Source organism: Ziziphus jujuba, chromosome 10 (assembly GCF_031755915.1).
Source record: "Ziziphus jujuba cultivar Dongzao chromosome 10, ASM3175591v1".
Classification (NCBI taxonomy): Eukaryota; Viridiplantae; Streptophyta; class Magnoliopsida; order Rosales; family Rhamnaceae; genus Ziziphus; species Ziziphus jujuba.
The window spans coordinates 2,766,497-2,780,396 of NC_083388.1; the positions used below are offsets into that span (position 1 = coordinate 2,766,497).

A 13,900-nucleotide genomic window follows, 5' to 3' on the forward strand; every position below is an offset into this window, starting at 1 on the left:
GGCTTATATGCATACTTCCTCCTAAAGAACTCCATGTCATCTTGTGTGAATGTCACTGGTAATCTAGCATGTAAAAACTCGATGGTCTTGAGTGTAAACATGCCACAGTCACCACTACAAAAAAACAATTATTATAACATATATTAGTATTATTAGAACCATATTCAATAGTTAATATTTATTCAACAAACATGTACATATTAAGGGGCTTTACTCGTTACTTTGCTGAGGGAAATTTTGTACCAATTCACATGTAAACTCATCAACGGAGTCTACAAGATCTATTCGCTGCTCATAAAAGGATGCAGACCGCAGTAAATAAGGTAATATAATGCATAATTTCTGGAAATAAATTTCCCCCTATTTCGGTTGCCAGTCTTATCTGAGTCATATACAGTCATACGATGCTCTTTTAAGTCCACATGCCCTACAAGCCAATGTATGTTGTGCTTGTTTAGTGGAATCAACAACTGTCAATACATTACCCTGTTTTAGTTAGCACAACAAACAAAGAAAGGCACATGAATAAATAAATAGTTAACATTACACAATTTGGACATGTATATTGTACATGATTTATTCATTTCCATGGCTTTGACTCCTTCATTCGGATCCCCAATACATATTCTTGCATTGCATATGAGAATTGGAACTTAGATGGATTGGTGAGGAACTTTCCATAACATTGCTCAATGTATACCTACAACAAAATAAATTATTAGTTACCCAAAATCACAATAGCCACATATAGGACACCTGGCCTTTAATACGTCTTTACTTACCCAAAATCCTCCATTTATCACCTCAAAACTAGGATAAAAAAATCAGGGAATCGATTGGCACATACACGAAATAAGTAAAGCAGGACTTCCATATGCTGCATTGAAAGACAAGTTAATTTGAAATTACATCCATGCGGTTGAACAACTATCTATGGAATTTATTAAATTATAAAATAAAAATCTTGATCGAAAAATACTTACATCGTGATTCAGCCACTTTCATTGGTTATAAGCAACTGGAAAAAGTCTTTACCCATAGACAAAATGTCCATATCAACCTTCGCTGCCCAACTGGACTTCATAAATTGGTCAAACATTTTTACAAGTCGTGTGGGTACTGGTTTGTATGGATCGAACTTCAAAGTAGAAGATGCACCGGGTAAAGTGTGCTGTAGTTTTTTTCGCAAGCCTCCAACACTGTAAGGAGTTGTAATAGTTGCTACCGCCTTCCTATCCCGCTTCCCAATATCTATACTTTGCTTAGCAGCTTCTACCTTTCTTGCACGTCTCCCGGCTAGAAATGTTGATGGAGACACTTTCTCAATAATCGTAACACTTGGTCCTGCATCATCTACAACGGATGGACGTGACTGTCTATCAACGGGGGTCGCATCAGGACCAAACTCTTCTTTATTTTCATCCCCTTCAACATCCACTTCCATCCCATCTCCCAACCCGTCAGCACCAACTCCTACTCCTTGGTGCTTCATTAACTTATCAAGCTTGGTGTGCAAACTTGTAAACTCTCTAAGCATGGCGATTCTTAAATCCTTAATGTCTTGCCGTACATTAGCCACTTCACCTTCAAGGATAGTTAATCTCTCTCTCAAAGGTACCTAAAAGAAACAATAATGATTAGTACTTGCAATAATAAAAAAGATAAACATTCATACAATTTATTCAAACCTTATCATAGGATGGAGTCGATGGTTTAACACGAACATGAGCAGCAACTCCTGCAGTCGATGATGAAGGCTAGTCTGTCGACTTATCTCCCATTCGCCGCCTCTCTCCTTTACCCTTACTTTCCACAGACGCCTATTTTTGTTTCTTACTTCTTCCACTACTTGTAAGTGGAACACCTTCATCTTTTTCACCGTGACTTCCTTGTAGTGGCTTGTCTTGGACAGCAGGTGCAACACTGTATGGAGTAGTGTCATGATGTACATCCCATGCAATTTTGCCAATATATGCATGCTCAAATTCAGTTACATTCATTAAACCATGAACGGGATACTACAAAAGACAAAAGGGATTATCATCAAGTGATTATTAAGTAATACTAATATTACTACAAATACTAAAAAAGTCTATAAATAATATTACTATGTTGGAATGTATATATATATATATTTGTACATATAAGTGAAAGAACTCATATACTTACAGCACGATGATCGAAGAGTTTAGTGGCCTTCTCAAATCTTGGCACTTGTAAAATATGCCAATTAAGAATTCGAGGGAATGCCATGTCGCAAGTTCTTTCCAAATGTTTGACCTAACGAAGGAATTGTCTCAAAACCCTAAATCTGTCAAACAATTAATTAATAATGAATAAGTAAAGAAATACACACTATAAATACAAGTGTAACAAACTTAAAAATAATAGTGTAATAAACTTACCATGAAAGCCAAAGGAAACCCAAAAAGACTATAACTCTTTGACTTGTTTAAAGCCATGAACTCTCTATGCTCAAAAGCACTCTTCAACGATCTAATGGTGGTGGTATATGATAAAGTACCCCATGGATAGTTATTGAAGTACTCTATCCACCATCTCCAAGTGATTATGGGGTGCAGTGGCAATGCTTTCTTTGCCTAGAAAAACCGTCTCTAGGAAATATAATAAAGCCAACTTCAATCTATCATCGTCGGCTTCATCATCGTCTTAACACTGTGCGGTCATGAAAGCTTCGGTTATCTCTGAGTTAGTGACCTTTCGCTTTCCATCAAAATACGTGTCACTAATACGAGTAGAGATGTTAACTCGCCTACTGGGTTCGTAACCAAACCGTAGACCTGTAATTATGGTGAAGTCTCTCTGCGTAAATCTAGTACCATGCCCTCCAAAATTGAATACCATAGAATCCTTGTCGTCACAAACACACTGCCTATACAGCATGATGTTGACGATGTGGCCACTAAATTGTATCTCGTTAGCCTTCAAAAAGTGGCCAAAACAACTATTCTCAAACTTCTCTATTTAGGCTGAAGTCAGCTTGAACTTAATATCCGACACGGCTTTCCAGAAGTTCGATCTACAATTAACCTTTGCCCTAGATATCTCCTAGTCCCAAAACCTTCGTTGGTAATCTGAATCCATTTATCTGGAAATCAAATACAACAAAGCATAACATATGGAGGAAACATTTTTTCCGACACGAGGAAAGCCTGGAGGAAAAAATTGTCCACCTGGAGGAAAGAATTTTCCACCTGGAGGAAAAAGTTTTCATCTGGAGGAAAAATTTTCTGCTTGGAAGAAAAAATTTTCCACCCGGAGGAAAAAAATTTTCCGCCTGGAGGGAAATTTTTCCACCAAGCTAAAAATTTTCCAGAACCTAAATGACATACACCTAATGGGATTTGTGCAAAAATATAATGAAAGTGGCTAAAAGAATCTTTTAAAACCAGTGCATATGTGGATTTAACAGCTACAATATCTTCTATATATAAGTTTACATTATACATTAGGAAACAAACCAACCATGGACATATGATATTGCTTCCTAAGGATAAACTAGAGTTCTAACACATATATTATGGTTTCACATTCAAACCTCCCATTAAATTCAAACAAAAACACAACTTCATAATAGTTTTAATTTCACATTTCACATTCTAACCATGCAACACAAACATTTTCGTCACACCAAGTAACACAATATTATAAGCATAGCTCATAATGATAAAGGTTCAAAATTGAGCAATTTATAAAGACATGACTTATCATCTTTAAAATAATCCATCATGGAAATGATCAACAATTCTGAAAAACCATTCAATACAGCACAAATAAAGGTTCTCAGATTAGTTCGTTACATTAAAGCGAAATTAGTTTACAATATTTTTCTGTTTTGTTCATATAAGCAACTTACATTAATGGGGGACAAACCACCACCAATGCTTCTCTATCTATTTATATATATATCTCTCTCTCTTTCTCTATCTCTATAAGTGTGTGTGTGTAATTTTCTCAGCAAACACTTGTAACTCTAACGATGGCAACTTTTGTGCTTCAATTTTCTGCTCATTCCATCACTTGCTCCTCCAATGCTGAAAAATATAGAAAATCAATATTAGTAAGGATCCCAACAAATCTTTCCTTCGACAACTACTAAAGATGAAAGGGAAATTCTAGCACCTAAAGACAAATTACAACAACCTCTATATAAGATCAACAGGAGTAGAAAAATAAATGTAATACACAATTCATACATACTTCCAGTTGAAAAAATGCATATGTGAAAATGAAATCCAACAAGTTATATGTTTTTCAATGTATGCTCAATGAATCCCAGAAAAGTAGCGAAGGAAATGTGTAGGCTAGACCCTAGAGGTATTGACCACAACAATGACAAGCAATTTCAATGATATAATACACTACAATTCATGAATTGAATTAGAACAGGTTACTAATTCAGAAAAACCAATTAGAATTACAGGATCAACAATCCCATATACAAACAGTTTTCTAAGAGCAAAAACCATATTTGCAACTTATGTAACCTCTTTTTTCTATACATGTATTTTTAAACGACATCTGAATCTAAGCCATAGAAACATAAAGAGGTTAATTTCTAAATAACATCCTCTTTGCATAGCCTCTTAAGTTTATAAAAGGCATGCATATTATAATTGCAGATACACAGCAAGAGGCTATTCAAAAAATTAGTAAACAACTAGATCTTCCTTGCATTATTAAACCAGAATGTTTACATGCTTAAGCAAGCAGAAATAATTTTCTATAAGATACTCTTACGGTGATTTTAGCAATCAAAATCTTCTCATTCTCAAGAAAATATCTCATTAATAGCTACAGGTGTTTGCTTTGTCTCCCACAAAAATCAAGAAAAGGTTTCCTGGAACTCGAAATAAAGAAATCCATGGACCAAGAATAATATTATGCATATCAAGCTTTCAAAATCAAGTTATGGTATATGCTAAGGGCCTGTAGAGAGTAAAAGAATGATTTCTTCACCTATATGCTTCAACTATAAATGATGAGTTGCACATCTAAAAACTTATTTAGGTACTTGGAGAAGAACATGCCAAATGCCTATAGAACACCCTAACCATTTCAATTTCACACTACTTCCCAGATATATATGCGTAGCACTGATGTATTCCCTTCCTCAAAACATCACCATGTGGGCTAGACTAGAGAGAGTAATTGGCACCAACTTACATAATAAAATGAAACAGTCAACATCAAATATTTAGGCATGTTATCCAAAACAAAATGCCCTCAGAACCATATCAGACACAAACACAACCACTCTCATTGTCGTCTTCATCACCATCATCACCGCCACACCCACCACCACCTTCACCACCACCACTACTAATGCTGACGCTGGAGATCTCTTTATCAAACATAGACATCAATGTCTATTTATCTATTATATGTAGAAAACTTTTTTCCTTATCAAACCTATAAAACCCCAAAAAAAAATTGACCAAAAAAAAAAACCACTTTTTTGGTACATAATGTATAAAAATGAAGAAGGAATAATAAGGAAAACAAAAACCCAGTTGAGAAGCAGAGTCAAATTGAAAGTTTTTACAGGGAATAGGTGGAGATGTTAAAGTGAAGGTAAAAAAAAATAATAATAATAAGAGAGCGAAACTAACCTTTGAAGAAGTTGGACTGTACAGCATAAACAACGGGAAAGGAGGAAGATTTCTGGGTCCTGAGCTTCCTAGTTTGGACTTGTGAAAGCAGAGGTTGCTTCTTCAACCTCAATAACAAATCAGAAGAAAGGAACTGTGAGTAGAGTCGAATGGTGTGTTTCGAAAGGGAAAGGCTAAAAGAAAAAGGGAGCGAAACTAACTTTTGAAGAAGTTGGACTGTGCAGCATCAACAATGGAAAAGGAGGAAGATTTTTGGGTCCTCAGCTTCGTAGTTTGGACTTGTGAAAGCAAAGGTTGCTTCTTCAACCTCAATAATGGATAGGAGGAAAGGAATTGTGAGTAGGGTCAAATGGTTTATTTCAAAAGGGAAAGGAAAGCCCTAGCTGTGTTTGAATGATGTGTTTCGAATGGGAAAGGTAAAGCCCTAGTGCGTTCAAAGGCCTTGCTGTGTTTTAAAAAGGAAAGAGAAAGGGAAAGCAGAGAAAATTAGTGTTTTGGTAGGGAAAAAAGATTAAAAAAAAAAAAATAGTAATAAAGGGTATTTTAGTCCGGATGTCCTAAAAGGTAGCTAGTTTTTTTTTTTTTAAAAAAAAAATTTGCTATTCTTCAAAAAACCATTTACAGGATGGCTACTTTTCGAAAAAAAAACCCTTAGAAATTTATATGAGTCCCTCATTTTTGTAGGCCCAAGTCATAGAACTTCGGCCGGTAATAGGACGACCCATGTTGGTCTTACATTTGGCACAACCCACATAGCCCAAAAGGGAAAAATAAAAACAAAAGAGAGGTTTATTCTAAGAAAAGATTGGAAGGAAAGTGACATGCACTGGAGAACTAATTACCAAAATGTTTAATGAATAAGAGAAAGCTAAAAAGCATATATATATATATATGTGCGTGGGTGTGTCTATATGTGTGTATATTCATCAAACAAATCCAAGCTTTCAATGTTCAAAATCCTAGAAAACTTTATTGTTTATTGCACACCTTATAGGACTTAGTTCTGTAAAGGTGATCTATATATAATTTCCACTACATTCAGACATGCAATAATGGTTCGTAATAGCACTACACAGCTTATAACCATGGTTTCCTTGTCCAGCAAACAAGTTTTTTTGTTGCTAACTTGCCATATCATGTATATAATTTTCCATCTTTCTGGTTCATCTTTCTTCAAAACAGCACCGTTTGTATTCACAGCAGCAGCTAACAATGATCAGAATGACGAAGCAGAGGCTCTGATAAAATGGAAACTCAGCCTTGACAACGAAAGCCATGGCTTCCTTGTTTTCTAATCCACTGTCAAACAAACAATTAATGGCTTCCTTTTAGCTGTCATCCAATCTTAATCTAGCACATAAACAAACTTCCTATCAAATATTTTCTCTGATGCAGTATACCATCAATAACTACACTTAACAACTGGCTTGATTCTATCATCAGAGTGTGCAATCCTCCATAAATTACAATGTTCTCATCCACCTCTGCTTAACCCTAGTCCAATCGTGTTTTTCTAATAAGCTTACTACCTTTTTGCTCTGTTTCTTCTAGGCAGAGCAAATAAAAAAAAATATAGGATAATTATTACGTACACAATGTTAACCCAGATTGCCAACAGATAAAAAAATTTAAAAAGATGGAAGAAGAGGAAAGAAAACAGGAAGAAATCCAGAAAGGAATTTCATAGTTTTTTTTAAAAGGCATAAACCAGTACCATACAGAGATCTGTTAAGGCTTTGGTTCATCAGAAGTTGGATGTTCAAAGTATAACTGCACACTCAGAGGCTCACTGCTTAACTGGAGTGATTAATGGAGGTTGTTGCCACTGTTTTGCGTCTGTTGGGATCCATATCCCAGCATCCTTACTCGCGCTTGCCGCAGGAAGTGGTCGATAATAAGCTATTATCTCCAACCTACAATCTCTAGGAAAAAAAAAAGCTCACAAATATTATCAAAATCTCTATACATTAAAAAAAAATACAAGGCATATTTCCTAATTGCAATCAAGACTTCAACATCAGATCAATATTCAACCAAGTAAACCAAAAGTCTTTGATATAATAATCACAAATGAAATTGGCTTAGAAAAGGGGAAAACAAATGCTTGTAGTTTAAGATGAAGGATTCAAAAACCAAAGCATAAAAACTAAATACAAATGTCAGCATTTCAGCGGGTTACCATGAGATAAAGCTCTTGTAAGCGGTTCTGCAACCAAAAGTGTGACCAAAAATGACCTAAGAGAGAACTCTAAGTCAGCTTCTTCAACCTTTGAGCCATAAGACTGGTTAAATACAAGCTTGAACAAGAATCTTTCAATAGTTGTGATGTCAGAGTTAAAGAAGATAACCGCCGCTCTCTCCACCAGATCCTAAGTTTGTAAAAGGCCTGTTTCAGTGAAATTGGAGTGTAGATTAACAACAAAACAATATAAAAGTAGAGAACAAACTACATGGATGTATTTGCTCAGAAATTAGAACAGCTCATCCAAATCAGCCCTAAATTCACAACAAGACTTTTTAAACATGTTATACGTGTAACAAACCTCAGCACAAAAAATTGTTAGAACTAAGACAAGTAATGTTAAAAAATATGACAAGAGGCAAACCCTTATACACACCGTAGGATTAGAAAAGTGAAGAAAATGTTCAAACATACTATTTAGAAACACAGAGAAAATGTCTAAACAATCTTTTTAGAAATTCAAATTAAATGATTAAAAAATACAACTTTTAGTTTAACTAAGGCTCATTTGGTTTTTGATGTTGGATTGAACATTTTCTATACTGGGGGAAAGGAAATGGCATTTTATGTTTGTTAATTTATTCATAATTGCTGCTAATTAGTAATAAGGGAAAATTGAATTTCCAGCCTACAAGCAGGCCAACTTAATAACTATTCTCCAATCTTGTTTGGAATTTAAAACCATTTTCCATAATTGTTGCAGACTCCATTTCATTCAAGCGTATTTGGAACTTGCTTGTATAGAGCCCTATGCCTTGAAACTAGCTTTGCATCTTCAATAACAGGGCTGCATCAGTAGTCGCCAAAGAGCTATTTTAAGAGTATTGGTACAGAAGCGTTTTAAGTTGCTAAATGCTCAAGGCGACTGGAATGTTACAAGCTGTTGTATGGTTAAATAAAAGGTGGCCATTCTTGCTTTTAAGATACTATTTTGACTGAGATTTTGGTTGTTTTTTATTTTCTAGTGTGCTACTTGAGCATTGCCAATAGTTCAGATCGAATAGGTTTTAGTTTGTTCCTTCTTACACAAATGCACCTCAGACAACCAGCAAATTCATAATCCATATCGATTCTCATACCATTTCTTAGCATAAATAGTAATTATCATGTATTACCATTTGGATAAAAGGGAGAAGACAAGAAATAGCTGAATGAGTGTGGTCTTTGAGCTCAGGGTGGCGAGCCCTCTGAACCACCAAATTCATATACCTCCTCCTTTTAAAAGCACCTCCAAACAAAATTCACCTCACCATCAGACAAGAAAAGAAAAAATGAAGAGCCAATAAATGCCCTTAATTTAGTCAACCCACATATGAAAGTTTTCTGAGAGTTTCAACTTTCTTGAATTCCAATCAATAAAACATATATAAAAAAAAAAATTGAAGCAATCAAACAGAGAAAAGGTGTAAACCGACATGAGATGAGAAGGAAACCAGTAGGATAAACTCCTTTGAAGAAAACAATTGACGTGATTGCCACCTCCAACACCTCCACCAAAATCCGAGCTGCCCCATCTGAAGCACGTCCATGATTAGTTCAACAGAAATTGCAAACAAATAGGGAATTGATTATACCCCAAAAAAAAAAAAAAAAAAAACACCTTAGGAAGAATGATCATTACATTTTGGGTATAATATTTCCTTCTGATACATGCATACAGGAAAGAGTGTTTTTTTTTTTATGTGTGCTTAAAATTAATGTGTCAGATAAATAAATTTACCTTTCTTTTGGCTGCTCATCCAATCCTAATCTAATACAAATTTTATTTATTTATTTATATATATATATATATATATATATTTTTTGTCAAAACTTACATTTAAAACTTTTTTTAATTTTTTTAATCTGTATTGAGAAGGGGGTTTAGAATTCGGATCCTCATCTAAGTAAACAGTAAATTTGAATATTAGACTATTCGCCATAAACAACTTACATGTAAAACTTGAATAATAAAAGGATGGGAAAATACTTGATCAGGTTAAAAAAGCCATCAAAACTCAAAATAATGAACATATAAATTGATCTTGATTGGACAAATATGATATATATATTGAATATAAAGGGGAAAAAAGAGTTTTAAAGATAAAATAGATGAAATTTATTAGGGAAAAATGAAACTGATATAAATAAAGAATAAATATTCTAGTTTTGATAATAATAGGTATAATTTAACATTTTAAACCATCTATTAATGCGTAATTTAAACAAAACAAAACTTAAGATTCCCAAATTAATCTTTTAAATTTAATGAATTATAATTTTTTTTAAAAAATAAATATTAATAAAGGAAATTTTTATGATGGCCCCCATTTTGGGTTATTTCGAAAAATAGCCACCTTACAACTCCATTTTAGAAAAAGAGCAAATTTTTTTTTTTAAAAAAAATAGCCACCTTGGGATAAAAATACCCTTGATAAAATTGAAAATTACGCAAAAGGATTTTTTTTTTACCCTTTCCTTCTTCCTCTACACAGCCGTTTGTGGGGTTTCTCTAAGGTCACTTTTTGCATCTCATCTCCTCTCACTCTCATTTTTTTGTATTTTCTCATATCTCAAACTAAACTCAGGTAAAAAATTTATCTTTTTTCTTATTAGATGAAAGTAAGGAAATATGTGTTTTTTTTGTTTTTTCTCTTTCTCTTTTTTCTTGTATTTTTTTATTAGTTTAGGGTTTTTTAAGCTTTTTATTTAATATGGGTATGCAAGAAATTAATTTATGAGCTGTTATATGTGATTTTAAAAATACTTAGGTGGCATATGGTTTGAAAATGGGAGAAATATTGTGTAAAATTGAAAAATTACAAAAAACAGTAAAAACGGAGAAAATTTGGCGAAAAAGATGAACTTCCGCCAATTTCCTCCAGTTTGTCAGTTTTTGCAAAATTTCCGTCAGTTTTCCGCCAATTTTCCGCCAGTAGGAAAAAGCTATATTTGGCCGGAAAAAAAAAAAACAGAATCAACTTTTTTAATACAGTTAATATGTTTGTTTAGTATTATTCAAAATTTTATATATTTATTGATTTAGTTTAACGTTATTCATTTAATTTTGTAGTAAAATGGAAGATGATGACATTGTAATTACAGTTTTATACAATGGAACATCGGTACAAAATGATGGTGGTAATTGGGAATATCGAAATGGTAAAAATATAATGGTTTCTGTCGGCAAGAAATGCACAAAATCAGAGTTAGAGGATGAGATTTTCAATTCTATTGAGATAGATCGAAATGAATATTTGCTAAAGCTAAAATGGATATATGGACGATGTGCAGAAAAGTTGGATCCTACAGAAATACAATGTGATAGGGATATGAAATGCTTTCTTCAAGAAGTGAGGAATGGAGGGATGACAATGATGCGGCCTCCATTGTATGTTGAGGTAATTTCGAAAGTTGAACATGTATGTAGAAATGTTCATCGAACAGCATTTGCTTCGGATAGTGGGAGTAATATTCATTCTTTTTCTTGTCCTCCAATTAGCGTTCGTCTACCACAAGCTTCCGGTATTGAACCTATTCAGGCTACATCTAAGGAAATTATGGTTCAAGAAACTCAGTTTAGAGATCAAGTTGATGTTCATGGGGCTGGACATCATTTAACATCCACGAAGGAGTTGATGTTGGAGGTGACCATGCTTAACGGTTTCCTAACGATGAGGAGTATGAGCAGTTGCATCATATTGATCATGATGAGAATTACAATGCAGCAGGGGATGATGTTGATCATAATGATGTAGATTTTGATCATGAGTTGCCAGACAATGATAATGATATGCATCCTGAAATGAACAATGAAGGAGTTGATGATGTTAGGGTTCATCGTGCTACAAGTGACCACATATCATCGAGCAACAGAAGTGGTATGAGAAAATAAGGAGTTGGATGCGAGAAAAAACTGAGTATCTATTGCATGCGAGAAAATAAGGAGTTCAAGGTGACACAGTCAACTACACAATGGTATGAGGTTGTATGCTTGGAAAATACTTGTAAATGGCGACTACGTGCAACCACATTTAAAAATGGTGAAATATTTGTTGTGAGAATTTTTGATAATGTACAGAGTTGCTCGTTAGATATCATGCATCGAGAACATAAGCAGGCCAGTAGCCGGGTTATCGGGCAATGTATCAAATCTAAATATGAAGGTATTGCATGTGTTTACAAACCCAAAGAAATTCAACATGATTTTTTGCAGAAATATGGGGTGAATATAAGCTACAACAAAGCATGGAGAGGTAAAGAGTATGCACTTAATAGTGTTAGGGGATCTCTAGAGGAGAATTTTGCTAAGTTACCTGCCTACTATTATGAGTTAGTGTCGAAGAACCCTGGGACTGTTACACGTATCAAAACAGATGATAATAACAATTTTGTATATTTCTTTATGGCGATTGGAGCAAGCATTAGGGGATTTAAATCCCACATAAGACCCGTGTTGGCTGTTGATGCAACTACATTGAAAGGGAAATATAAAGGGTACATGTATATTGCATCGGGCATGGATGGCAATAAGCAAATATATCCTTTGGCTTTTGGCATTGGAGATGGAGAGAACGAGCAAGCATATACATGGTTTTTCCAAAACCTTAAGGATGCCATCGGAGATTTTTCGGATTTGGTGTTTGTGAGTGATAGACACCCCGCTATTGACAAGGCATTACGCAAAGTTTTTCCCAATGCATACCATGCGTTGTGCACGTACCATATAAGCAGAAATATTAAAGCAAATGGACATGCGGAAGATGAATCAATAATACAATTTTTCATGCTCCAGCTAGTGCATATTTGGTTGAAGATTTTGAGTTTTATATGGGGCAAATTGAGGCAAAAAATAGTAGGGCTGCCCAGTACATTCGATCATGTGACCCTACAAGGTGGGCACGTTCTTTTTGTCCATCTAGAAGGTACACTATCATGACCACCAATATTGCAGAAAGCTTGAATGGCATTTTGCTAGATGCTAGAGAGATGCCAATAGTAGCATTAATAGAGCACATACGGGATTTACTGCAAAGGTGGTTTTATGAGCGACGTACTGCAGGTGCAAAATTGACAAAGCCTATGACTGACCATATGGAAGAGCAACTCAAACTACGAAATTTGGAGTGCATCCGACTACGTGTGAAAGCCATTAATATGCATGAATTTCTTATGGAAGGTGAGAGTTTGAGGGGTACAGTTAATCTCCAATAAAAAACATGCTCATGCAAAGTCTTCGATCTTGATCAATATCCTTGTGATCATTGTATTGCCGCTTGCAGAGACCGCAAAATTGCTCCTTATGGCATGTGTTCTCATTACTACACCACGAATGCATATCGTGCAGCTTATGCTGAGTCCATTTACCCTTTGTTAGATGAAAAACAGTGGTATGTTCCGGATGACGTGGCAAGTCGCATTGTTCTTCCACCAAGATGGACACGTAGGCGAGCCAGTAGGCCAAGGATGCAACGCATACCATCCGAAGGTGAAGATGTTATTGGACGTAGATGTAGCCGATGCAGTGGTGTTGGACATTATAGGTAGAGATGTACGAATCCATTGTCTTATGCTTTGAATTAGAAAGTTTTAATTTAGTGTTACGGTTTAATATGTTTTGATAATTATTTCATATATTGGATATAATATTTTCTACTCCACGGTGGAAGATTTATTAGCAATCTTTTTTTTTTTAATTTAATCCCAAATGAAAAGAGGCTTTTTGGAATTGATTTTCAATCTTTAGTTTACATATCATTTTATGAAATGTCCAAATGATTTTGAAAAGAAAAACAAACTTATATCACTTTTTCTTTTATTTAAAATGGTTATTGATTTTAAATGTCACTACATTTTTTGTTAATTCTATCTTCGTCTTATATAATATTTGTCTCCACTCCCAATTTGTTTTACCCCACTATTAACTTATATAATCTATTAGAAATTGATTTTCCAAGTGGAGGAAATTAGTTTCTGATAGGAGTAAAAATTATTCAACGATTTCCGCTTGGAGCAAATTTTTTCTGACAGGAGGAAAACTATTTCT

At 34.5% G+C, this 13,900-nt stretch overlaps 1 pseudogene; it reads right to left on the reverse strand.

Annotated features, from left to right (window-relative positions):
• Window positions 1–7,361: 7,361 nt before the first annotated feature.
• Window positions 7,362–9,527, reverse strand: LOC125421179 (DNA polymerase zeta processivity subunit-like; annotated as a pseudogene).
• Between the last annotated feature and the right edge of the window lie 4,373 nt (window positions 9,528–13,900).